The sequence below is a fragment of the Scyliorhinus torazame genome, chromosome 20, assembly GCF_047496885.1.
Source record: "Scyliorhinus torazame isolate Kashiwa2021f chromosome 20, sScyTor2.1, whole genome shotgun sequence".
Taxonomy (NCBI): Eukaryota; Metazoa; Chordata; class Chondrichthyes; order Carcharhiniformes; family Scyliorhinidae; genus Scyliorhinus; species Scyliorhinus torazame.
In genome coordinates this window covers 30,264,573-30,291,009 of record NC_092726.1, presented here as the reverse complement: position 1 = coordinate 30,291,009, position 26,437 = coordinate 30,264,573, and the positions used below count along the sequence as shown (strand labels likewise).

Genomic DNA, 26,437 nt, shown 5'->3' with positions numbered 1-26,437 from the left:
TGGACAACAGAGAAAAGGGGTAGGCAGGTTTTGCGGCATTTTCTGCTTTTATACATTTCCGCCCCAAAGCGGGGTGAAGGCACCATTCCTGGAAGCACTGCAAGCCCAGGTTGATGCGTGGAGCGGAAGGAGCAAGCCCCTGAACCATCTCCGAGTCCTAAAAATCAATTTAATATTCGGTCTCCATATTGAGGACATATCAGATATTAAACTGATAAGAACAGATACTACACGTGATCTGAGCCAAAAGGCCGAGAAGCGATGGCCCATATTTTCCTGCAATGGCTCTTGTCCTCCTCATCCACCGACATTCAGGTGCACCTTGCTGCGCTCGACTGTGCTTTGGAACTTTTAGTCTACGCTCACTGTTGGTCAAGAAACCTCCAGCTTGGCCGAGCACGGTGGAGTCTGTGCATGCAGAACCAGTAAAACACAACACGAAGACATCGTCTGGCAAGCCGTCCCCTGTCGTCACCAGATGAAATGGAGACGCTGTGAAGGCCAGTGACACCCAACGGAGGGAGTGGAAGAAATCTCCACCTTTGCCGAACAAAGGACAATCCGTGCAAGCAGCAAGTACTGGCGGTATCCAACAGGGGGCAATGTCTAGTCTCCCTGAGCTCCACCCTAGCGTGTTGGTCGTGGAGTCAGGAGAAAGAAAAGAGACGCCGTGAAGGTATACCTACATCCAAAGAGAATGCCGTTCAGTCTGTCGCCACACTTCCCCGTTGTGCAGGATGAAGGGATGTGGTAACTGAAGTGAGGAGAAGGCAAGTCGGCATCCGAGTGTGAAGGTGAGTGGCCTGTAAAAAGCAGCAGGAAATCTGTGTGGCATATCAGCTGAAAACGGAGCCTGGCTGCCGCAAGTCCGCGAGTCCATCGGCTCGCAACATTCGTGCACGAAGCTCCCGCCAGCAGAAAAACTAGCAATGCTTTGGAGCCTGAAAGGCTTTAAATTGGTCAGGATGAGACAACTGGACAAGTGAGAAAAGGGGAAGCCAGGTTTTGCGGCATTTCCTGCTTTTATATATTTTGCGCCCCAAAGCGGGGAGAGGGCACCATTCCTGGAAGCACTGCAAGACCAGGTTGATGCGTGGAGCAGAAGGAGCAAGCCCCTGAACCATCTCCGAGTCCTAAAAATCAAATTAACATTCGGTCCCCAGATTGAGGACATATCAGATATTAAACTGATAAGAACAGATACTACACTTGATCTGAGCGAAAAGACCGAGAAGCGATAACCCATATTTTCCGGCAATGGCTCGTGTCCTCCTCATCCACCGACATTCAGGTGCACCTTGCTGCGCTCGACTGTGCTTTGGAACTTTTAGTCTACGCTCACTGTTGGTCAAGAGACATCCAGCTTGGCCGAGCACGGTGGAGTCTGAGCATGCAGAACCAGTAAAACACAACAGGAAGACATCGTCTGGCAAGCCGTCCCCTGTCGTCAGCAGATGAAATGGAGACGCTGTGAAGGCCCAGTGACACCCAACAGAGGGAGTCGAAGTCATCTCCACCTTTGCCGAACAAAGGGCAATCCGTGCAAACAGCAAGTACTGGCGGAATCCAACAGAGGGCAATGTCTAGTCTCCCTGAGCTCCACCCTGGCGTGTTGGTCGTGGAGTCAGGAGAACTAAAAGAGACGCCGTGAAGGTATACCTACATCCAAACAGGATGCCGTTCAGTCTGTCGCAACAGTATCCCGTTGTGCAGGATGAAGGGATGTGGTAACTGAAGTGAGGAGAAGGCAAGTCTGCATCCGAGGGTGAGGGTGAGTGGCCTGTAAAAAGCAGCAGGAAATCTGTGCGGCATATCAGCTGAAAACGGAGCCTGGCTGCCGAAAGTCCTCGAGTCCATCGACTCGCAACATTAGTGCACGAAGCTCCCGCCAGCAGAAAAGCTAGCAATGCTTTGGAGTTTGAAATGCCTTAAATTGGTCAAGATAAGGCAACTGGACAACAGAGAAAAGGGGTAGGCAGGTTTTGCGGCATTTTCTGCTTTTATACATTTCCGCCCCAAAGCGGGGTGAAGGCACCATTCCTGGAAGCACTGCAAGCCCAGGTTGATGCGTGGAGCGGAAGGAGCAAGCCCCTGAACCATCTCCGAGTCCTAAAAATCAATTTAATATTCGGTCTCCATATTGAGGACATATCAGATATTAAACTGATAAGAACAGATACTACACGTGATCTGAGCCAAAAGGCCGAGAAGCGATGGCCCATATTTTCCTGCAATGGCTCTTGTCCTCCTCATCCACCGACATTCAGGTGCACCTTGCTGCGCTCGACTGTGCTTTGGAACTTTTAGTCTACGCTCACTGTTGGTCAAGAAACCTCCAGCTTGGCCGAGCACGGTGGAGTCTGTGCATGCAGAACCAGTAAAACACAACACGAAGACATCGTCTGGCAAGCCGTCCCCTGTCGTCACCAGATGAAATGGAGACGCTGTGAAGGCCAGTGACACCCAACGGAGGGAGTGGAAGAAATCTCCACCTTTGCCGAACAAAGGACAATCCGTGCAAGCAGCAAGTACTGGCGGTATCCAACAGGGGGCAATGTCTAGTCTCCCTGAGCTCCACCCTAGCGTGTTGGTCGTGGAGTCAGGAGAAAGAAAAGAGACGCCGTGAAGGTATACCTACATCCAAAGAGAATGCCGTTCAGTCTGTCGCCACACTTCCCCGTTGTGCAGGATGAAGGGATGTGGTAACTGAAGTGAGGAGAAGGCAAGTCGGCATCCGAGTGTGAAGGTGAGTGGCCTGTAAAGAGCAGCAGGAAATCTGTGTGGCATATCAGCTGAAAACGGAGCCTGGCTGCCGCAAGTCCGCGAGTCCATCGGCTCGCAACATTCGTGCACGAAGCTCCCGCCAGCAGAAAAACTAGCAATGCTTTGGAGCCTGAAAGGCTTTAAATTGGTCAGGATGAGACAACTGGACAAGTGAGAAAAGGGGAAGCCAGGTTTTGCGGCATTTCCTGCTTTTATACATTTTGCGCCCCAAAGCGGGGAGAGGGCACCATTCCTGGAAGCACTGCAAGACCAGGTTGATGCGTGGAGCAGAAGGAGCAAGCCCCTGAACCATCTCCGAGTCCTAAAAATCAATTTAACATTCGGTCCCCAGATTGAGGACATATCAGATATTAAACTGATAAGAACAGATACTACACTTGATCTGAGCCAAAAGGCCGAGAAGCGATAACCCATATTTTCCGGCAATGGCTCGTGTCCTCCTCATCCACCGACATTCAGGTGCACCTTGCTGCGCTCGACTGTGCTTTGGAACTTTTAGTCTACGCTCACTGTTGGTCAAGAGACATCCAGCTTGGCCGAGCACGGTGGAGTCTGAGCATGCAGAACCAGTAAAACACAACAGGAAGACATCGTCTGGCAAGCCGTCCCCTGTCGTCACCAGATGAAATGGAGACGCTGTGAAGGCCCAGTGACACCCAACAGAGGGAGTCGAAGTCATCTCCACCTTTGCCGAACAAAGGGCAATCCGTGCAAACAGCAAGTACTGGCGGAATCCAACAGAGGGCAATGTCTAGTCTCCCTGAGCTCCACCCTGGCGTGTTGGTCGTGGAGTCAGGAGAACTAAAAGAGTCGCCGTGAAGGTATACCTACATCCAAACAGGATGCCGTTCAGTCTGTCGCAACAGTATCCCGTTGTGCAGGATGAAGGGATGTGGTAACTGAAGTGAGGAGAAGGCAAGTCTGCATCCGAGGGTGAGGGTGAGTGGCCTGTAAAAAGCAGCAGGAAATCTGTGCGGCATATCAGCTGAAAACGGAGCCTGGCTGCCGAAAGTCCTCGAGTCCATCGACTCGCAACATTAGTGCACGAAGCTCCCGCCAGCAGAAAAGCTAGCAATGCTTTGGAGTTTGAAATGCCTTAAATTGGTCAAGATAAGGCAACTGGACAACAGAGAAAAGGGGTAGGCAGGTTTTGCGGCATTTTCTGCTTTTATACATTTCCGCCCCAAAGCGGGGTGAAGGCACCATTCCTGGAAGCACTGCAAGCCCAGGTTGATGCGTGGAGCGGAAGGAGCAAGCCCCTGAACCATCTCCGAGTCCTAAAAATCAATTTAATATTCGGTCTCCATATTGAGGACATATCAGATATTAAACTGATAAGAACAGATACTACACGTGATCTGAGCCAAAAGGCCGAGAAGCGATGGCCCATATTTTCCTGCAATGGCTCTTGTCCTCCTCATCCACCGACATTCAGGTGCACCTTGCTGCGCTCGACTGTGCTTTGGAACTTTTAGTCTACGCTCACTGTTGGTCAAGAAACCTCCAGCTTGGCAGAGCACGGTGGAGTCTGTGCATGCAGAACCAGTAAAACACAACACGAAGACATCGTCTGGCAAGCCGTCCCCTGTCGTCACCAGATGAAATGGAGACGCTGTGAAGGCTAGTGACACCCAACGGAGGGAGTGGAAGAAATCTCCACCTTTGCCGAACAAAGGACAATCCGTGCAAGCAGCAAGTACTGGCGGTATCCAACAGGGGGCAATGTCTAGTCTCCCTGAGCTCCACCCTAGCGTGTTGGTCGTGGAGTCAGGAGAAAGAAAAGAGACGCCGTGAAGGTGTACCTACATCCAAACAGGATGCCGTTCAGTCTGTCGCCACACTTCCCCGTTGTGCAGGATGAAGGGATGTGGTAACTGAAGTGAGGAGAAGGCAAGTCGGCATCCGAGTGTGAAGGTGAGTGGCCTGTAAAAAGCAGCAGGAAATCTGCGTGGCATATCAGCTGAAAACGGAGCCTGGCTGCCGCAAGTCCGCGAGTCCATCGGCTCGCAACATTCGTGCACGAAGCTCCCGCCAGCAGAAAAACTAGCAATGCTTTGGAGCCTGAAAGGCTTTAAATTGGTCAGGATGAGACAACTGGACAAGTGAGAAAAGGGGAAGCCAGGTTTTGCGGCATTTCCTGCTTTTATACATTTTGCGCCCCAAAGCGGGGAGAGGGCACCATTCCTGGAAGCACTGCAAGACCAGGTTGATGCGTGGAGCAGAAGGAGCAAGCCCCTGAACCATCTTCGAGTCCTAAAAATCAATTTAACATTCGGTCCCCAGATTGAGGACATATCAGATATTAAACTGATAAGAACAGATACTACACTTGATCTGAGCCAAAAGGCCGAGAAGCGATAACCCATATTTTCCGGCAATGGCTCGTGTCCTCCTCATCCACCGACATTCAGGTGCACCTTGCTGCGCTCGACTGTGCTTTGGAACTTTTAGTCTACGCTCACTGTTGGTCAAGAGACATCCAGCTTGGCCGAGCACGGTGGAGTCTGAGCATGCAGAACCAGTAAACACAACACGAAGACATCGTCTGGCAAGCCGTCCCCTGTCGTCACCAGATGAAATGGAGAAGCTGTGAAGGCCCAGTGACACCCAACGGAGGGAGTCGAAGTCATCTCCACCTTTGCCGAACAAAGGGCAATCCGTGCAAGCAGCAAGTACTGGCGGAATCCAACAGAGGGCAATGTCTAGTCTCCCTGAGCTCCACCCTGGCGTGTTGGTCGTGGAGTCAGGAGAACGAAAAGAGACGCCGTGAAGGTGTACCTACATCCAAACAGGATGCCGTTCAGTCTGTCGCCACACTTCCCCGTTGTGCAGGATGAAGGGATGTGGTAACTGAAGTGAGGAGAAGGCAAGTCGGCATCCGAGGGTGAGGGTGAGTGGCTTTTAAAAAGCAGCAGGAAATCTGTGTGGCATATCAGCTGAAAACGGAGCCTGGCTGCCGCAAGTCCGCGAGTCCATCGGCTCGCAACATTCGTGCACGAAGCTCCCGCCAGCAGAAAAGCTAGCAATGCTTAGGAGCCTGAAAGGCCTTAAATTGGTCAGGATGAGACAACTGGACAAGAGAGAAAAGGGGAAGCCATGTTTTGCGGCATTTTCTGCTTTTATACGTTTTGCACCCCAAAGCGGGGAGAGGGCACCATTCCTGGAAGCACTGCAAAACCAGGTTGATGCGTGGAGCGGAAGGAGCAAGCCCCTGAACCATCTCCGAGTTCTAAAAATCAATTTAATATTCGGTCCCCAGATTGAGGACATATCAGATATTAAACTGATAAGAACAGATACTACACTTGATCTGAGCCAAAATGCCGAGAAGCGATAGCCCATATTTTCCGGCAATGGCTCTTGTCCTCCTCGTCCACCGACATTCAGGTGCACCTTGCTGCGCTCGACTGCGCTTTGGAACTTTTAGTCTACGCTCACTCTTGGACAAGAGACATCCTGCTTGGCCGAGCACGGTGGAGTCTGAGCATGCAGAACCAGTAAAACACAACAGGAAGACATCGTCTGGCAAGCCGTCCCCTGTCGTCACCAGATGAAATGGAGACGCTGTGAAAGCCCAGTGACACCCAACAGAGGGAGTCGAAGTCATCTCCACCTTTGCCGAACAAAGGGCAATCCGTGCAAACAGCAAGTACTGGCGGAATCCAACAGAGGGCAATGTCTAGTCTCCCTGAGCTCCACCCTGGCGTGTTGGTCGTGGAGTCAGGAGAACTAAAAGAGACGCCGTGAAGGTATACCTACATCCAAACAGGATGCCGTTCAGTCTGTCGCAACAGTATCCCGTTGTGCAGGATGAAGGGATGTGGTAACTGAAGTGAGGAGAAGGCAAGTCGGCATCCGAGGGTGAGGGTGAGTGGCCTGTAAAAAGCAGCAGGAAATCTGTGCGGCATATCAGCTGAAAACGGAGCCTGGCTGCCGAAAATCCTCGAGTCCATCGACTCGCAACATTAGTGCACGAAGCTCCCGCCAGCAAAAAAGCTAGCAATGCTTTGGAGCTTGAAATGCCTTAAATTGGTCAAGATGAGGCAACTGGACAACAGAGAAAAGGGGTAGGCAGGTTTTGCGGCATTTTCTGCTTTTATACATTTCCGCCCCAAAGCGGGGTGAAGGCACCATTCCTGGAAGCACTGCAAGCCCAGGTTGATGCGTGGAGCGGAAGGAGCAAGCCCCTGAACCATCTCCGAGTCCTAAAAATCAATTTAATATTCGGTCTCCATATTGAGGACATATCAGATATTTAACTGATAAGAACAGATACTACACTTGATCTGAGCCAAAAGGCCGAGAAGCGATAGCCCATATTTTCCGGCAATGGCTCTTGTCCTCCTCGTCCACCGACATTCAGGTGCACCTTGCTGCGCTCGACTGTGCTTTGGAACTTTTAGTCTACGCTCACTGTTGGTCAAGAAACCTCCAGCTTGGCCGAGCACGGTGGAGTCTGTGCATGCAGAACCAGTAAAACACAACACGAAGACATCGTCTGGCAAGCCGTCCCCTGTCGTCACCAGATGAAATGGAGACGCTGTGAAGGCCAGTGACACCCAACGGAGGGAGTGGAAGAAATCTCCACCTTTGCCGAAAAAAGGACAATCCGTGCAAGCAGCAAGTACTGGCGGAATCCAACAGAGGGCAATGTCTAGTCTCCCTGAGCTCCACCCTAGCGTGTTGGTCGTGGAGTCAGGAGAACGAAAAGAGACGCCGTGAAGGTATACCTACATCCAAACAGGATGCCGTTCAGTCTGTCGCCACACTTCCCCGTTGTGCAGGATGAAGGGATGTGGTAACTGAAGTGAGGAGAAGGCAAGTCGGCATCCGAGTGTGAAGGTGAGTGGCCTGTAAAAAGCAGCAGGAAATCTGTGCGGCATATCAGCTGAAAACGGAGCCTGGCTGCCGCAAGTCCGCGAGTCCATCGGCTCGCAACATTCGTGCACGAATCTCCCGCCAGCAGAAAAACTAGCAATGCTTTGGAGCCTGAAAGGCTTTAAATTGGTCAGGATGAGACAACTGGACAAGAGAGAAAAGGGGAAGCCAGGTTTTGCGGCATTTTCTGCTTTTATACATTTTGCGCCCCAAAGCGGGGAGAGGGCACCATTCCTGGAAGCACTGTAAAACCAGGTTAATGCGTGGAGCAGAAGAAGCAAGCCCCTGAACCATCTCCGAGTCCTAAAAATCAATTTAATATTCGGTCCCCAGATTGAGGACATATCAGATATTAAACTGATAAGAACAGATTTTTTTTTTTTTTTTTTCAAAAAACTATACTTTATTCATAAAAATTTATCATGAGCATTACAGAAACATTTCAAATTGTCTTGACTGTACATTTCCGGCAGGGTTACATGTTGCCTTGACTTTCTTTCATTCACTTTTGATATTGTCATACACATATCACTCTTTACATTACAATTCCTTCTTAAATATTTACATTGTCATGTTTGTTTTATACATTGGTGTGTTGGTTGCCCCGACCGAGGGGCTTTACACTGTTATGCGCCCCTCGGTGTACATTTGCTGGAAAGACTTTACACAGTGGTCTTTCCCCATTGCGCCTTGGCGGCAGCTGCCCCAAGCTTGAGTGCGTCCCTCAGCACGTATTCCTGGACCTTGGAATGTGCCAGTCTGCAACACTCGGTCGAGGACAATTCTTTGCACTGGAAGATCAGCAAGTTTCGGGTAGACCAAAGAGCGTCTTTTACCGAGTTGATGACCTTCCAGCAGCAGTTGATATTTGTCTCGGTGTGTGTCCCTGGAAACAGTCCGTAGAGCACAGAGTCCTGTGTCACAGATCTGTTTGGGATAAACCTTGACAAATACCACTGCATCTCTCTCCAGACCTTCTTTGCAAAGGCACATTCCACAAGGAGGTGTGTGACCGTCTCATTTCCCCCACAGCCACTCCGAGGGCAGCGTGCATTGGTGCAGAGCCTTCGGGTGTGCATGAAGAATCTGACAGGGAGGGCCTTTCTCACCACCAGCCAAGCTAGGTCTTGGTGCTTGTTTGAAAGTTCTGGTGATGAGGCGTTCTGCCAGATGACTCTGGCAGTCTGCTCAGGGAACCATCCAACGTCCTCCACGGTCTCCTTTTCCCTGAGGGCCTCGAGGACATTACGTGCTGACCACTGCTTCATTGCCTTGTGGTCAAAGGTGTTTTCCTTCAAAAACTTTTCCACAAAGGACAGGTGGTACGGTACGGTCCAACTACTTGGAGCGTTCCGCGGCAATGAGGCCAGGCCCATCCTTCGCAACACCGGGGACAGGTAGAACCTCAGTATGTAGTGACACTTGGTGTTTGCATACTGGGGGTCCACGCACAGCTTGATGCAGCTGGACACAAAGGTGGCCAACAGGATGAGGGAGGCGTTGGGTACCTTCCGCCCTCCCTTCTCCAGAGGTTTGTACATGGTGTCCCTTCGGACACGGTCCATCTTGGATCGCCAGATAAATTTGAAGATGGCCTGGGTGACTGCTGTGGCGTAGGGTCGGGTTATGGGCCAGACCTGCGCCACGTACAGTAGCACCGAGAGTACCTCACACCTGATGACCAGGGTTTTGCCCGCAATGGAGAGGGAGCGTTGCTCCCACCAGCCCAGTTTCTGTCTTACCTTTCCTATGCGCTCCTCCCAGTTTTTGGTGCACGCCCCAGCAGCTCCGAACCATATACCCAGCACCTTCAGGTAATCTGACCTGACAGTGAAGGGGACAAAGGACCGGTCGGCCCAGTTCCCAAAGAATATGGCCTCGCTCTTGCCCCGGTTTACCTTGGCTCCAGAGGCCAGTTCAAACTGGTCGCAGGTGGTTAAGAGCCTGCGTACAGACGCAGGATCCGAGCAGAAGACGGCAACGTCGTCCATGTACAGGGAGGCCTTGACTTGCATGCCTCCACTGCCTGGGATCGTCACTCCTCTTATACCCGGATCCCTCCTGATGGACTCGGCAAAAGGTTCTATGCAGCACACAAAAAGGGCAGAGGAGAGAGGGCAGCCCTGCCTGACTCCAGATCTGATCTGGAACTTTTCTGATTCCCACCCATTGATTGAGACTGCGCTATAGATGTTTGTGTAGAGCAGTTTGATCCAATTGCGAATTCCCTCCCCAAACCCCATTTTGGAGAGCACATCCATCATGTAGGTGTGCGATATTCTGTCAAAAGCCTTCTCCTGGTCAAGGCTGATGAGGCAAGTGTCCACCCCCCTGTCCTGCACGTAGGCGATCGTATCCCTGAGTAGCGCGAGGCTATCAGAGATCTTCCTGCCGGGTACAGCACAGGTCTGGTCAGGGTGGATCACCGACTCCAGAGCAGACCTGACCCGATTGGCGATGACCTTTGCTAGAATTTTGTAGTCCACATTCAACAGTGAAATGGGTCGCCAATTTCGAATTTCTTCCCTTTCCCCCTTCTGTTTGTAGATGAGGGTGATGATGCCTTTCCTCATGGACTCTGACATGCTGCCTTCCAGAAGCATACTCTCGTACACTTCCAGCAGGTCTGGGCCCATCCAGTCCCACAGAGCCGAATACAACTCAACCGGTAAGCCGTCGCTTCCGGGAGTTTTACTCGTCTCGAAGGACTTGGCGGCCTTTGTCAGCTCGTCCAGAGTTAGTGGTTTGTCCAGGTTTTCCAGCTCGCTGTCGCCTATGACCTCCGTGATAGTCGACAGGAAGGTCTGGGAAACAGTGCTATCTGTTGGCTTCAGGTCATACAGTCCGGCATAAAAGGATTGGCTGATCCTCAGGATGTCAGACTGCGATGACTTTTCAGAGCCATCTTCTTCCTTCAGGCTGCTGATCACAGAGGTCTCTCTGTGCACCTTTTGGAAGAAGAAGCGTGAGCACTTTTCGTCCTGCTCCACGGAGCGGACTCTGGAACGGAAGATAACCTTGGAGGCCTCCGAGGTGTAGAGCGAGGCTTGCTGGCTCTTCACCTCTTGGAGATCCTCCTTGACATCCACCCCCATCGACTGCAGCTGGAGCAAATTTTTCATACTTTTCTGGAGCCTGGACATGACCCCTCGTCTCTCTCTCACATTTTGAACGCCCTTGAGGATGAAAAACCTCTTGATATTCCCCTTGATTGCTTCCCACCAGAGATGTGGGGCCTCAAAGAGGGGTTTCACGGTTCTCCAACCTTTGTAATCCCTCCTGAGTTCCTCGATGTTCTCAGGGGTCAGCAGTTTTACATTTAGCTTCCACGTCCCCCTGCCTACCCCCTGGTCTTCCTGCAGGTGGCAGTCGGCCAGTAGGAGGCAGTGGTCAGTGAAGAACACCGGCGTTACGTCGGTGGACCTGACCGTGAAAGCTCGGGACACAAAAAAGAAGTCTATCCTGGAGCGGACGGACCCTTCTGGCCGTGACCATGTGTATCTACGCTGCGCGCCGTCTGCAGGGTTGCTGCAGACGTCGAGCAGCTTGGCGTCTTTTACCGTTTCCATCAGGAGTCTGGACGTAGCGTCTAGTTTGCTGTCGGCTTTGCTGGATCGTCCAGCCGCATCGATGATGCAGTTGAAGTCACCACCCAGGATGACCGGCTTGGAGGTGGCCAACAGCAGTGGGAGTTGCTGAAGAACTGCCAGCCGCTCACTTTTTACGGCCGGGGCGTACACATTAATAAGTCTGAGAGGGGTGTTTTTGTATTTCACGTCTGCTACGAGGAGGCGCCCGCCCACCACCTCCTTAACGTCGGAGATGGTGAAGTTGCCTCCCCGCAGCAGAATACCCAGGCCGGAGGAGCGGCAGTCGTTTCCTCCTGACCAGATGGATGGCCCGTGGGACCACCAGCTCGACCAGCGCCTGTAGTTGCTGAGGTGCGGAATTCCGCACTCCTGCAGGAACAGTAGGTCAGCTTTTACATTTGCCAAATAGTTGAGTGTGGCTACACACCGCGAAGTATCTTTGATGCTTCGCACATTTATGGATGCAATTTTTAAACCCATTATAAAAAAGATAGATTTACCAGTCTCAAGAGTCCAGAGTCTATACAGTTGGCTGTTCCAGCTGTTGGATGTTCCCCAGCATGCCGGTGGTGCTCGCAAATTTTAGCACAGTTGCAGGGCTGAGAAAGCTGTTCTGGTCCGTACTGGCCCCGTGATTTTGATGCAGATGCATTGGGGGGGTGATGTAGCCCTGGCGTTCGTCATGGCAGTCAGTAGGTGTTGGGGTTGCAGGCCGGTCTTCACCTGGGTTGTTGCTGCTCGTTACTATCGGGGGTTGGTCTGTGACCTTGTTTCCTTCCCGGTCGGTGGTCTGGGGGGTCTGTGCCTTCCGTTCCACGTTGGTGCTTTGCCTCTTTATTTGAGGCCGATTCTTGTCCTGTTTTCCCTCATCGGATGAGGTGTCGGCGCTAAGTGCGCCGGCTGAGAGGTGTCGCTTTTTGCCACTACCCCTCGGGGGGTTCTTCAGTTTGTTTTTTTGTTTCCGCTTTCGTTTGTCCCTGTTCACTGTTTCCCAGGGCTCTTTATTCTTTGTCCCATCCTCTTCCTCTTCCATTGAGTGTTCCTCATCAGATGGGGCTGGGGTTGGGTTGTCAGGAGGTGCTGGGGCCTCTTCTTTTTGTTGGGGGCCCTTTTGTTGCTTTTCCTCATTCTGAGCCGTGGTGTCTTTTTCGGTGGAGGGTGTATGCACCTCCTCTCTGGTCGCCTTTTTGACTCCGCTGCTGATGATTTCAGCGTATGTCGCCCCGCGTTTCGGGCAGGCCCTGTAAAGATGGCCGGCCTCCCCACACAGGTTGCAGCACTTGTCTTCTTTGCAGTCCTTAGTCATGTGTCCCTCCTGCCTGCAGTTCTTGCAGAAGGTCACACTGCAGTTTGCGGCAACATGCCCCGTTTTGCCACAGGTGTGGCATACTCGTGGCTGTCCCACGTAGTAGAGGTAGCCACGATTTACTCCAATAGCGAAATTGGAGGGGGGATGCAGGATGGCTCCGTTGCTGTCCGTTCTTAGGGTCACCTTGACCTGGTGCTCACTTGTCCAGATGCCGAAGGTGTCTTTCACTTGCACGCTGTCACTTTTCAGCTCAGCGTACCTGGCGAGGAACGTGAGCACATCAGATACAGGGACGTGGGGGTTGTACGTGTGCAGTGTAACAACCCGATTTCGCTGTGCCTGTAGCGTAAACAGAGGTTCCGCAGTCAGGATCGACAAGGGACTCTGGTTACCTTTCTCCTTGAAGACGTTCAAGAATTTGATGCACGCTGCGACGCTCTTGAAGGTGACATCAAAGAAGCCATTTTTGGGGAAGTTTTGCAAGCAGAAGATCTCTGTTGCTTTAAACCCACAGCACTCGAGCAGCACCTTCTTCACGAAGTGTTTCCGGTCCAAAGGTGACTCTCCATCCGTTTTCTTCACTGTGACTCGGACAGTGTTTCGCACGGCCCAGCCTGGTGGTCGGGATGCAGCTGCATCCATAGCTCGTACGTTGGGTGTGAAACTGTATCGGCGTTAGGCCTAAACACGAGGTTTAGGCCAGCATGTAGATCCACCAATAGCAGCCAAGCTCCAAACGTTTCTTCTTTGACGACTTCAATCCCTCCGAGTTCTCCAATCCACGATCGTCATCGAAATCCTCAGCTTCCCTCGATCAAATGAGACTACACTTGATCTTAGCCAAAAGGCCGAGAAGCAAGAACCCATATTTTCCGGCAATGGCTCGTGTCCTCCTCATCCACCGACATTCAGGTGCACCTTGCTGCGCTCGACTGTGCTTTGGAACTTTTAGTCTACGCTCACTGTTGGTCAAGAGACATCCAGCTTGGCCGAGCACGGTGGAGTCTGTGCATGCAGAACCAGTAAACACAACACGAAGACATCGTCTGGCAAGCCGTCCCCTGTCGTCACCAGATGAAATGGAGACGCTGTGAAGGCCCAGTGACACCCAACGGAGGGAGTCGAAGTCATCTCCAGCTTTGCCGAACAAAGGGCAATCCGTGCAAGCAGCAAGTACTGGCGGAATCCAACAGAGGGCAATGTCTAGTCTCCCTGAGCTCCACCCTGGCGTGTTGGTCGTGGAGTCAGGAGAACGAAAAGAGACGCCGTGAAGGTGTACCTACATCCAAACAGGATGCCGTTCAGTCTGTCGCCACACTTCCCCGTTGTGCAGGATGAAGGGATGTGGTAACTGAAGTGAGGAGAAGGCAAGTCGGCATCCGAGGGTGAGGGTGAGTGGCCTGTAAAAAGCAGCAGGAAATCTGTGCGGCATATCAGCTGAAAACGGAGCCTGGCTGCCGAAAGTCCTCGAGTCCATCGACTCGCAACATTAGTGCACGAAGCTCCCGCCAGCAGAAAAGCTAGCAATGCTTTGGAGCTTGAAATGCCTTAATTTGGTCAAGATGAGGCAACTGGACAACAGAGAAAAGGGGAAGCCAGGTTTTGCGGCATTTTCTGCTTTTATACATTTTGCGCCCCAAAGCGGGGAGAGGGCACCATTCCTGGAAGCACTGCAAGACCAGGTTGATGCGTGGAGCGGAAGGAGCAAGCCCCTGAACCATCTCCGAGTCCTAAAAATCAATTTAATATTCGGTCCCCAGATTGAGGACATATCAGATATTAAACTGATAAGAACAGATTTTTTTATTTTTTTTTCAAAAAATATACTTTATTCATAAAAATTTATCATGAGCATTACAGAAACATTTCAAATTGTCTTGACTGTACATTTCCGGCAGGGTTACATGTTGCCTTGACTTTCTTTCATTCACTTTTGATATTGTCGTACACATATCACTCTTTACATTACAATTCCTTCTTAAACATTTACAGTGGCATGTTGGTTTTATACATTGGAGTGTTGGTTGCCCCGACCGAGGGGCTTTACACTGTTACCGGCCCCTCGGTGTACATTTGCTGGAAAGACTTTACACAGTGGTCTTTCCCCATTGCGCCTTGGCGGCAGCTGCCCCAAGCTTGAGTGCGTCCCTCAGCACATAGTCCTGGACCTTGGAATGTGCCAGTCTGCAACACTCGGTCGAGGACAATTCTTTGCACTGGAAGATCAGCAAGTTTCGGGCAGACCAAAGAGCGTCTTTTACCGAGTTGATGACCTTCCAGCAGCAGTTGATATTTGTCTCGGTGTGTGTCCCTGGAAACAGTCCGTAGAGCACAGAGTCCTGTGTCACAGATCTGTTTGGGATAAACCTTGACAAATACCACTGCATCTCTCTCCAGACCTTCTTTGCAAAGGCACATTCCACAAGGAGGTGTGTGACCGTCTCATTTCCCCCACAGCCACTCCGAGGGCAGCGTGCATTGGCGCAGAGCCTTCGGGTGTGCATGAAGAATCTGACAGGGAGGGCCTTTCTCACCACCAGCCAAGCTAGGTCTTGGTGCTTGTTTGAAAGTTCTGGTGATGAGGCGTTCTGCCAGATGACTCTGGCAGTCTGCTCAGGGAACCATCCAACGTCCTCCACGGTCTCCTTTTCCCTGAGGGCCTCGAGGACATTACGTGCTGACCACTGCTTCATTGCCTTGTGGTCAAAGGTGTTTTTCTTCAAAAACTTTTCCACGAAGGACAGGTGGTACGGTACGGTCCAACTACTTGGAGCGTTCCGCGGCAATGAGGCCAGGCCCATCCTTCGTAACACCGGGGACAGGTAGAACCTCAGTATGTAGTGACACTTGGTGTTTTCATACTGCGGGTCCACGCACAGCTTGATGCAGCTGGACACAAAGGTGGCCAACAGGATGAGGGAGGCGTTTGGTACGTTCCGCCCTCCCTTCTCCAGAGGTTTGTACATGGTGTCCCTTCGGACACGGTCCATCTTGGATCGCCAGATAAATTTGAAGATGGCCCGGGTGACTGCTGTGGCGTAGGGTCGGGTTATGGGCCAGACCCGTCCGTGTCCGCCCGGACATCTCCGTGTCCCAAAAATCAATTTAATATTCGGTTCCCCGATCGGGGACATACCAGATATTAAACTGATAAGGACAGGTACTACACTTGATCTGAACCAAAAGGCCGAGAAGCGATAGCCCATGTTTTCCGGCTATTTGCTAGTTATCCTTTTACCCTTAATGAGCTGGTAAAATTACTTAGAATTTTCGTTAATTTTACCTGCCTGTATCCTTTCATGTTCCGTTTTTGCTCTCCTAATTTCCTTAAGTTCCCAGTCCACATTGCCTCGCTGCGCCGAGGACCCGGGTTCGACCCCGGCCACGGGTCACTGGCCGCGTGGAGTTTGCACATTCTCCCCGGTTCTGCGTGGGTCTCACCCCACAACTCAAAGATGTGAGAGGTAGGTGGATTAGCCATCATAAATTGGAAAAATAATTGACTACTCTAAATTTTAAGAACTGTGTATTTCATTATAAAACAAAAAAGAGGCTGTCAGAGACCCCAGAGATTGTCCTACACGGTGAACCTGTGCAGTGCAGAGTCCAGGAGGCTGCAATCCGGTGTCACAGTGGTTTGCACGCTTGCCTCAGAGCGCCAGCAACCCAGGTTCAATTCCAGCCTCGGATGTCTGTCCATGTGGAGTTTGCACTTTCTCTGACACGGTTTCCTCTGGGTTCTCTGTTTTCCTCCCACAGTCCAAATATGTGCAGGTCAGGTGGATTCGCCGTGCTAAGATGCCCTTTAGGTTAGTTTGGGTTGCGGGAATGTGGATAGGGTGGCGGTGTGGGCTTAAATAGGTTGCTCTTTTCAAGGGCTAGCGCAGACCCGATGGGCCGAATGGCCCGCCTTCCACGCTGTAGGGATTCTATGATTCTATAAAGGATAGAACCTGCAGTCGAGCTTGAGGTGGGATTTCGGAACCATCCAGGTGGGAAGGGCACAGACAGTTTGGCTTCTGAAGTTCAGCTTGGGTCAGTGGGTGTGGAACACGGCCAGTAACCCGGGGCCGGGATCGAACCCGGGTCCTCGGCGCCGCGAGACAATGTGGACTGGGAACTTAAGGAAACTAGGAGAGCAAATAAAACTCAGAGTTAGGGTTAGGGTTAGGGTTTGGGTTCGGCTGCAGGGCAGGTGGATGTGTCCTCTGGAGCACCAGGATGGAACGGAACAGTGGAATATTGCCCCAGACTACATCTGGATGTGTTCAGCAGAGTGCACTGGGGACACGCAGATCTCGTACAGCTCAGCTTGATCAGTTTTTATGAACAATAGAGCCAAAAATGACACAGAAAAGTCAGTCCAAAGTATATCTGGACGTAGTTCACTGTTGTGTGAACAGCAGTGTGGATAGGAAGGCAGAATTGTCCTTCTAAAGTTTACCAGCTTCTTCAATATAGAACAGACGGCTGGATAGGAAAACAATTATTCTTCCTGAGCATTGCTGGATATGGTATTGTGGAAAGTCCGGTGGATTGGGACACTAACTAAGGTGGGATTTATGCAGTCGAGCAATTGGGGGCAGAGGATCGATCCATTTCTCTCTTTTAACAAATTCTTTATGATGTTGAAGACTTGTTTAAATTCCCCCTAACCTCCCGCAGCTCCAGAAAGATGAATCCCAGCATCTCCACACCACTGGGTTGCAGGACAGCCACATCCATCGTCACAGGGATGTGGGGGGCGGGACCATGAGGCACCAGTGCTAACCACTGCGCCATCCCTTCTCCCAGTTTTACTGGTGCTTCCAGCCCCATTTTCTGTCTATCTCACAGCTGGCGTGTCCCGTCCATCGAGGAACTGTTTCATCCCTAAGCTGAGGGCTTGGAGGTGAATAGCCCCCGGTAGAAAGTCTCAAATGCCTCGTAGACATTTTTTGGCTCTGCTACTGAATTCGCTCTGCTGTCTCTAATCTGGACTATTTCCCTCTTGGCTGCCTGCTTTCTCAGCTGGTGAGCCAGCAGGTGGCTGGTGATGTGTTATGTACTCTGGGATAACACAGGCTGTATCTCACTATCTGCATGTCTGCATATCATGTCATCTCCACTTTGTTTTATGTTTTGTTGGCACATGGGAACGTACTTCCTGTGGTGGCATATTTTAACATATTTACAAGCGGTGGCATATGTGAACGTATTTACATGTGAAGACAGCTATCTAATGTGAGAAAACAGAACATAGCAAACAAAACAAATGTTCATAAGTCCAGTCTCTGCGGCTTGCGTCTGATCCTTGTTGACTGCCGGACAGGTGGTGGTGGGGATGACGGCACCTTGACAGGCGGAATGGAAGCCTGACTGGTGGCCCCATAGTTCGAGGTATCAGGAGGCGGCAAAACAACGGACGGAAATGGAGAAGAAAGTGATTGCGGGCAGGCAACTTTGCGCAGTGCCCGTCTGTTTCATCGCACAACAGAACCATCAGCCATCCGTACAACATACGAGCGGGGCGCAGCCTGTCGAACAACGACAGCTGGAGCAGACCAGCCACCATCCAGTATCTTGATCCTGACAGTGTCTGCTGGGGATATCACGGGCAAATAGATGGCATGAGCATCATAGCCCTGCTTTTGCTGGTTTCGGAGCTGCTGCATCCTCTGCAGCACCGGGAGGTGATTCAGGTTGGGCAAGTGTATTGCTAGAAGTGTCGTCCGCAGGTCCCTGTTCATCAGAAGTTGAGCCGGCGACATGCCAGTGGACAGTGGGGTCGCCCTGTACGCAAGCAGCACGAGGTATATGTCAGATGCAGAATGTGCGGCCTTGCAGATGAGCTGTTTCACAATGTGCACCCCCTGTTCAACCTTCCCATTGGACTGCGGATAGTGTGGGCTGGAAGTGACATGTTTGAAATGGTTTGTCTTGGCAAACATAGACCACTCGTGGCTGTTGAAGCACGGGCAATTGTCACTCATGACAGTGAGTGGGATACCATGCCTGGAGAACGTCTCCTTACAGGCCTTGATGACGGTCCGAGATGTGAGGTCTGAGAGCTTCACGACTTCAGCGTAATTGGAGAAATAGTAAAAATCAACACATAGTCACGACCATTCGCACGAAAGAGGTCGATGCCAACCTTGGACCACGGGGAGGTCTCAATTTCATGCTGCTGGAGCGTCTCCTTGCTCTGCGCTGGCTGGAAGCGTTGACAGGTCGCACAGATGAGGCCCATGTTCGAGATGTCCTGGCTAATACCGGGCCAGTAGACAGCCTGCCTGGCCCTGCGTCTGCACCTCTCGATGCCCAGGGGTCCCACCAAGCTCTGGAGACTGAGTGGAATGACAATCCTGTCCAGCTTGATGAGGATACCATCAATCACCGTCAGGTCGTACTTTACATTGTAAAATTGAGGGCACTGCCCTTTCTGCCAGCCATTGGTGAGGAGGTGCATGACACTCTGCAAGAGGGTGTCTTTGGCTGTCTCCCCGCGGATACGAACCACCTTCGCATCAGACGCCGGGAGGGTGCTAGCACACAGCTGCACCTGTGATTCAATCTGCCGGATGATTTCCAGCGGTTCACTAGGCAATGTGATGGAGCGGGACAATGCATCAGCGATGATGAGCTCCTTGCCAGGCGTGTACACTAAGTCAAAGTCGTACCTTCTGAGCTTGAGGAAGATGCGCTGTAACCGAGGTGTTATGTCATTCAGGTCCTTGTGGATAATGTGGACCAGAGGCCTATGATCCATCTCGACAGTGAATGTCGGCAGGCCGTAGACATAGTCGTGAAACTTGAGAATGCCAGTGCGAAGACCCAGGCATTCCTTCTGTATTTGCGCATACCATGTTTTGGTGGGTGTCATGTCCCTCGATGGGTAGGCTACCGGTGCCCAGGATGAAGTGTCATCGCGTTGAAGCAGCACCGAACCGATGCCATCCTGGCTCGCATCTGTCGAGATCTTCGTCTCCCTGTCTGGGTCGAAAAATGCCAAGACCGGTGAAGTGGTGAGCTTGGCTTTCAACTCCAACCACTCTGCCGAATGTGCTGCCTTCCACTCAAAGGCAGTGGACTTTTTCACCAGGTTTCATAGGGCCGTGGTGTGGGAGGCAATGTTTGGGATGAACTTGCCCAGAAAATTGACCATGCCCAGGAAGTGCAACATCGCCTTCTTGACTCCAGGGACCTTCATGGCTTTGATATACTTGACCTTGTCTGTGTCCGGGCGCACACCCTGCTGAGAGATCTGGTCACCTTGGAACTTGAGTGTCGACATGCCAAAGCAACATTCGGACCTGTTGGACTTCCGGTGGCGTGGGCGAGCAATGCGGCCGTAGCAACAGAGCTCCCGCCGGTGGCCGCGATTCGCTGCGATTTCGGGGAAATCCCCGAGTCTTCACGCACCCCCGACTATCGTCAGTCTTTGGGGCCATCACGAGCAGCCAGCGGGGCCAGTTTAAAAACCGGCGAAGAACCCCGCGCGGGTGTCGGGCGGCGGGGGCTGAGTCGCTGGGCCTGGCGCGGCGTCGAGGTCGGAGCAGCGGGGGCGGAGCTGCGAGGAGGCCGAGGCAGCAGGCCCGAGGCCAAGGCACCATGTAGGGAGGGTGCTCCACGTCGGATGGCTCCCACCTAGGAGGAAGAAGGCAGAATCCTGGTCCCAGGGGAGCTCTGGGTGAATGCAGAGGACAAAGAAAGAAGGTTTAAGGAAGTTTGGTAAAAGTTTTTTTTTCTATCCCTTTTTTTTCAAAAAAAGAGTAAGTCAGATTGATGAAGGGCAGGAGGGTGAAGGGGGAGAGAGGAGAAAAGAAAGAAGATAAAAAACAATAAGCTGCTAAAAGATGCGAAGAGCAGCGTCGAAAATAGGAGGAAACGCGGGTTCGCCGCTGAAGGAGAAGACAAACAAAAGTGTTGACAGGATGGCGGAAGCCAAACTGCAAGGCGGGGCCGCACTACTTATGGTGGAGAAGATGACCGAGGTGATGGCGGTGGAGCTGGAAAACAGTTTGTGAGGCACATGGAGGCCTTGAGGAAGGAGACGGCAGTCATGTTGAAGTCATTGGCGGAGGAGGCAATCGGCCCAGTGAGGGTGGCAGTGGCAAAGGCATCGGCCGAGGTGAGAGAGCAGGGCGAGAAGATGCAGGAGGTGGAGGAGGCCATGTCACGACACAGCGACCGGGACGCCTCGATGGGGGACGAGCTGCAGAGGGTGGTGGAGGTTAACAGAGGGCGCCGAGCAAAGCTGGAAGGCTTGGAAAACCGCTCAAGGCGGCACAATCTGAGAATTGTGGACTTGCCCGAAGGGACAGAGGGCCCAAGGCCAACGCAATACTTCGCTAAGAAGTTGGCGGAGCTGATGGGGGAGGGTGAGAGCCCCACCCTGTACAATCTAGACCGAGCTCATCGGTCATTAAGGCCGAAGCCCAAAGTGAACGAGCCGCCAAGGGAAGTAATTATCTGCTTCCATAAGTTTTGCATGAAGGAGAAAGTATTAAGCTGGGTGAAGCAGAAGCGTGAGGTGCTGTGGGATGGTACTGCGGTTCGGATCTACCGGGACTTGACGGTGGAGTTGGCAAAAAGACGAGCGGCGTTTGGGCGAGTGAAGGCGGCTTTGTACAAGAAGGGGGTGCGATTTGGTGTGGTGTACCCGGAGAAGTTGAGAGTAACATATAACGCCAAAGACTTTTATTTTGAGACAGCGGAGGTGGCTGAGGCATTCTTGAGGGCAGAAGGCTTGGGACAGACGTTAAGAGTGGAGCTGGAAGAGAGACTGTGGAGTGTGTTTGAGCAGCGGGAAAATGTATAAATGTTACAACTTCAGTTTTACTGATGTGTATTGCAATTTATTTCTCTTTGCATTGTTACAGAGTTCAAGTTAATGGCGTTCTGTGTTGCAATAGTTAAATGTTATGTCAGTGTATTGTAGAGGTTGGATTGTTGAGTTCGTTTTGATGTTTCTTTCTCTGGGACTGGGTGGAAGGGGGCGAGAGGTCTTGGCGGGGGGGGGAGCCACCCGCGCTATCTAACTAAAGTCAGTTCGGGGGCGAGGTGAGAGCCTGGGAGCAATCTGTACAAAACAAACCCGCGGTTAAAATTCCCGAAGAAAAGCAGGCCGACGCAGACATACAGGCAGGTACAACACACCAGAACCCCGCATGGGTAATGAAGGAAAGAACAGCCCCCCACCCAAGTCACAGGAGTGTTACAACTGCGGACAGTTGGGACACTTCGCAAGAGAGTGCAATGCCCCTAAAAAGCCACAGATAGCCCAGCAGACGGGCACTCTGAGTAAGAAGAAGACAGAGCCCATTCATAGTGTTAGCGGCCGATCAGATCAGACGGACATGACCGGAACGGACTGACGGTGTACGGGCTCCCCCCGTTGGGTCTGCGACACCCTTTGGGATAGGTCCGGACGACCGGTAGTTGCTGCAAAAATTCGGGGCCAGCCCATCAAATTTCTCTGGGACACAGGAGGGTCCCGCACCACAATAAATTCCTCCACCATGTTCCAAAAGGACACGTGGCCCACAACAGCCATCATCACCCTCAGCGGCTTTACAGGCCACTCACAGCAGGGACACATCACAGCCCCTGTACCCATTAAAATCGGTAACATCACCACCAAGCACCCCGTGGTTTTAGTTAACCTGCCCCACACAGCAGAACACATTCTGGGAATCGATTTTATGAATTCCCACAATCTTTCATTTGATCCAGTCAACCAGTGTGTCTGGAAGATGACAAAATCTGCAAGAGCCCCCGCAACGCTCAACATAGGTGAATACGCGAACAAAATTAGCGCAGTAGGCGAATTTTGGTTCAACCCGACCACGCTTAGTACGGACAAGCAGGTTAGGGCAGTTCTGCAAAAGAACAGGGCAGCATTCACGACCCACAAACACGACTGTGGCCGGATGACTGGCTCCGTACAAATCACAGGACCTGACCCTAGACCCCAAAAACAGTATGGATTTCCCCAAGAGGCAGAGGGAGAAATCGCAAAAGTAATTGAAAGCTTATTAGAGCAGGGCGTACTTAGATCAGTAGCCTCCACTAATAATGCCCCGATTTGGCCAGTGAGAAAGCCCGATGGATCATGGCGACTGACAATCGATTACCGGGAACTCAACAAAATCACTCCCGCAGCAGCCCCCACAGTAGCAACAAGTCCCGAGACCATGCTCAAGCAGGGACTCAATTACCGATTCTTCACGGTTTTGGGCATTAGTAATGGATTCTGGTCCATTCCATTGGCAAAGGCGTGCCAGAACAAATTTGCCTTCACCTTTAAAGCACAGCAGTACACGTGGACATGCCTGCCACAAGGATTCCACAACTCCCCCTCCATTTTCCACCGACAGCTGGCAAATGGCTTAGCCAAATTCTCTCGCCCCGAATGTCTGGTCCAGTACGTAGACGACCGACTACTGCAGACAGACACCAACAAAGAGCACATTGAGCTTCTGTCCGAACTCCTGGAACTATTACATTCAATTGGCTGTAAAGTTAACCCCAAAAAGGCCCAGATTTTGGAAGATAAGGTGATATATTTGAGAACAATTATTACGCACGGTAAACGCGAGATCGAGCATAAAAGGATTAACTCGATTGCTAAATTGCCCCTTCCCCAGAACGTTTCAGCCCTCCGGTCGTTTTTAGGACTGGTTGGCTACTGCTGGAACCACATTGACGGTTTTGCCAGCAAGGCAGCACCCCTCTCAGACCTCCTAAAGAAAGGAGCCCCCTGGGAATGGCTTCCGCAGCATACGGATGCTGTGGACTCTTTAAAACAGACACTCATAGCAGCCCCCACACTACAAGTTCGAGACCCGCTTTCCCCTTACGCTATAGAGGTAGCGACCACAGACCGCACCCTTTCGGCCGTGCTCCTCCAGGAACGGCACGAACAGTTAAGGCCCGTAGCTTACCCCTCCAGAACTTTAGATGCTGTGGAGCAGGGATTTTCAGCCTGTGAGAGGCACCTGCCCGCAGTATTTTGGGCAGTCCAGTACTTTTCATACATTACCGGACTGAACCCCATCACAATCCTCACCGAATACACCCCCACCCAACTTTTACTGGACGGACGACTCAAGGACGGTACAGTAAGCCAGATTAGAGCAGCTAGATGGACCCTTCTCTTGCAGGGACGGGACATCACTGTTAAACGGACAAAGACGCAGACTTTTTTAGCCGACAACCTACAGTACCCCGGAACCCCCCATGAATGTGAAATTATCTCTCCACACCACAACACAGGCCCTTTTATTGTGAAAACACCCCCAGAAAGATAGGTAGTTCAACCCAAAGCCCCCAGCACACAGACACATGCAAGCCCATAAAGATTTGTGTGGATGGATCTTCCGCAGTATTGGATGGGAAGCGCATAACAGGTTGCGGTATCTATGTCGAGGATGCGCAGGGACGCGCCCAAGAAAAGATAGCAACAAAACTTCCAGGACACTTATGCACACAGGCAGCAGAGCTTGCGGCCATCACATATATTTTGGAACACCCAGATTCCTTCCCCAGACCAGCAGACATATACTCGGACAGCCTCTATGTCTGCAACAGCCTTACGGAATTCCTGCCCCTGTGGAAAGCAAGAGGATTTGTTTCCGCAGACGGAAAACCCCTCCCTCAGCCCCATTGCTCTGTCACATTTTAGAGAGAGCACAGAACAGGACTTTCGGTATAGTCAAAGCTCGAAGTCACCATCGTTCCTCCACCCCTGGAAATGTGAAAGCCGATGCACTGGCTAAAGCAGGTTCCAGGCAGGGATATTTTTGGACACCCCCCGAAAGCGCACCAGTGAATGCAGTTCAGGTCTCACAGACTAAGATCGAGGATCTAGTGGAGACCCAGAAGCAGGACGGCAATCTCAGGGAGATTTTCGAAGGAAACTATCCAGCACCCTACGAGAGGTTCAAAAATGCACTGACCACACATGACATCGTGGGGGGGAGGGGGTGGTGTTAAAAGACACCCTTTATGTGGTTCCTGAACAGGACAGGAATCAACTGATTTGTTTATTCCATGACGGTCATGGACATCAAGGAATCGATCCCACTACAGCCCACCTCAAGCAGCTTTGTTGGTGGTCGAATTTAAAGGACTACATCGAGAATTGTCTTATCTGTGCCCAGAATAATCCAGACAGTTATGCCAAAAAGGCTCAACTCAGTCACACCCGACCCGTTAATGGCCCCTGGACTAACCTCCAGATTGATTTTATAGGACCATTGCCTCCTTGCAGGAATGGTTATAAATATGTACTCGTGGTGATAGACACGTTTACGAAATGGGTGGAAGCATTCCCAGCCAGAACAAACACTGCAACGACCACAGCCAAGATTTTGACCCACCACATCTTTACAAGATGGGGACTCCCCCGCAGCATTGAATCAGACCAAGGCTCCCATTTTACGGGACGTGTCATGCAGAACGTCCTCACGATATTTGGCATCACCCAAAAATTCCACATAGCATACCACCCACAGGCGAGTGGTATCGTGGAGCGCATGAATCGGACCCTAAAATCCACCCTCAGAAAAATGGTCTAGCAAAACAACACCATTTGGGACTCAGTCCTCCCTTTTGCGCTGATGTTTTTGCATAATACACTTTCCACATCCACAGGTTACACCCCACACACTCTCATGACCGGACGCCCCATGAAAGGCACAGAACTTTTACTAGGTTTAGATTTGACCAGTCCCGAAGTGACGGCCCTCACACACGAGAAAGCAGTAGAGCAATTAGTTGAAAATGTTAAAACGGCTCAGCTAGCAGTCGCAGTGAAATTGGGCACAAGGAAGAAACAGAGCAAGGCTTGTTTCGACAAGACAGTGCATGCGAGTGAGTACAATGTAGGACAGCAATTCATGCTCTCCGTATATAACGCCAGCACATTCCTGTCACCAAAGTACTCGGGTCCGTACTCCATTGCGGACAAAGTAAGCCCTTCTGTCTACAAGATAAAGTATCCCAACGGAAAGACTGCGTGGTTCCATATCAACCAGCTGAAGGCCTATGGAACGCAGTCGAACCACGCACACCACGTCATGCTCGACGCAGCACACCACACCCCGCCCACAGCCAATGTAACCCTACCATCCCCCAACACATCCAGCCCAGCCACGGACTCGACCTCGACTCCACCCCCGAAATATACACTCCGCCCCGGAACGCCCACAGACTGCAGCAGCAGAGACAGCGACTGTGACTCGGACGATAGCCACAGCACGCCTCCCTACTATCCCCATGCAACAGGACCCACACCCAGCAAATCTGACCATGATTCGAGTGATCCCTTCATGATCACTTTCCTTAACAAACCCCACCACCGACCACCGACCCACAATGACGACCCCGATTCCGTCCGCACACAACCAGACACCACTTACTGGCACAGAGATAACTCGTTCAGACTCGTCCGCAATGACGAGAGCGATCCCAGGTCATACCACGCAGCCCTATCAGCCCTGATACATTCAAGAGTTTGGCATCCAGGAGAAGATGATGACCTTGAGTCTGACTCCCAAAACGAGAACACCTTTGCGACCCTGTTCGCAACCGACAACGGAGGTGTCCAGATGATGTTTTAAAGGAACCGCTTGGGAGAAATGGTGTTCTTTCTGATGGAACCTGCAGCATGGTTTATGTTGTTTGTAGTTTTGTTAAATGTTGTTTATCAGGCCGGAGAATTTTCTTTTCACGGCCCCACGCCTTTTCGGCCGAAACCTCTGAGGACTTGCCCACAGAGACTTGCTATTGGCCAGAAGCTAGTTCCGAGGAACTAGTTTGTCTGCAGAGACTTGTTAAGGTCCCAGACGCCAGTTCAGCGGAACGCGTCTGTCGACAGATACCACACGCCCGT

At 51.6% G+C, this 26,437-nt stretch overlaps 9 non-coding genes and 2 pseudogenes across 9 annotated transcripts; all 11 read right to left on the bottom strand.

The window, feature by feature from the left end:
* Positions 1–72: 72 nt before the first annotated feature.
* Positions 73–263, bottom strand: LOC140397663 (U2 spliceosomal RNA). Its single transcript, XR_011937096.1, has one exon. It is a non-coding gene; the product is annotated as a U2 spliceosomal RNA (small nuclear RNA).
* A 785-nt stretch (positions 264–1,048) lies between these two features.
* Positions 1,049–1,239, bottom strand: LOC140397696 (U2 spliceosomal RNA). The gene has a single exon (XR_011937128.1). It is a non-coding gene; the product is annotated as a U2 spliceosomal RNA (small nuclear RNA).
* A 785-nt stretch (positions 1,240–2,024) lies between these two features.
* LOC140397662 (U2 spliceosomal RNA) lies at positions 2,025–2,215 on the bottom strand. The gene has a single exon (XR_011937095.1). It is a non-coding gene; the product is annotated as a U2 spliceosomal RNA (small nuclear RNA).
* A 785-nt stretch (positions 2,216–3,000) lies between these two features.
* Positions 3,001–3,191, bottom strand: LOC140397111 (U2 spliceosomal RNA). Its single transcript, XR_011936708.1, has one exon. It is a non-coding gene; the product is annotated as a U2 spliceosomal RNA (small nuclear RNA).
* Positions 3,192–3,976: 785 nt separating this feature from the next.
* LOC140397661 (U2 spliceosomal RNA) lies at positions 3,977–4,167 on the bottom strand. The gene has a single exon (XR_011937094.1). It is a non-coding gene; the product is annotated as a U2 spliceosomal RNA (small nuclear RNA).
* Positions 4,168–4,952: 785 nt separating this feature from the next.
* LOC140397476 (U2 spliceosomal RNA) lies at positions 4,953–5,143 on the bottom strand. Its single transcript, XR_011936912.1, has one exon. It is a non-coding gene; the product is annotated as a U2 spliceosomal RNA (small nuclear RNA).
* A 785-nt stretch (positions 5,144–5,928) lies between these two features.
* On the bottom strand, positions 5,929–6,119 carry LOC140397450 (U2 spliceosomal RNA). The gene has a single exon (XR_011936888.1). It is a non-coding gene; the product is annotated as a U2 spliceosomal RNA (small nuclear RNA).
* A 785-nt stretch (positions 6,120–6,904) lies between these two features.
* LOC140397689 (U2 spliceosomal RNA) lies at positions 6,905–7,095 on the bottom strand. The gene has a single exon (XR_011937121.1). It is a non-coding gene; the product is annotated as a U2 spliceosomal RNA (small nuclear RNA).
* A 785-nt stretch (positions 7,096–7,880) lies between these two features.
* Positions 7,881–8,062, bottom strand: LOC140397216 (U2 spliceosomal RNA). Its single transcript, XR_011936765.1, has one exon. It is a non-coding gene; the product is annotated as a U2 spliceosomal RNA (small nuclear RNA).
* Positions 8,063–14,206: 6,144 nt separating this feature from the next.
* Positions 14,207–14,386, bottom strand: LOC140397128 (U2 spliceosomal RNA; annotated as a pseudogene).
* A 1,213-nt stretch (positions 14,387–15,599) lies between these two features.
* LOC140397329 (U2 spliceosomal RNA) lies at positions 15,600–15,760 on the bottom strand (annotated as a pseudogene).
* Positions 15,761–26,437: the final 10,677 nt, after the last annotated feature.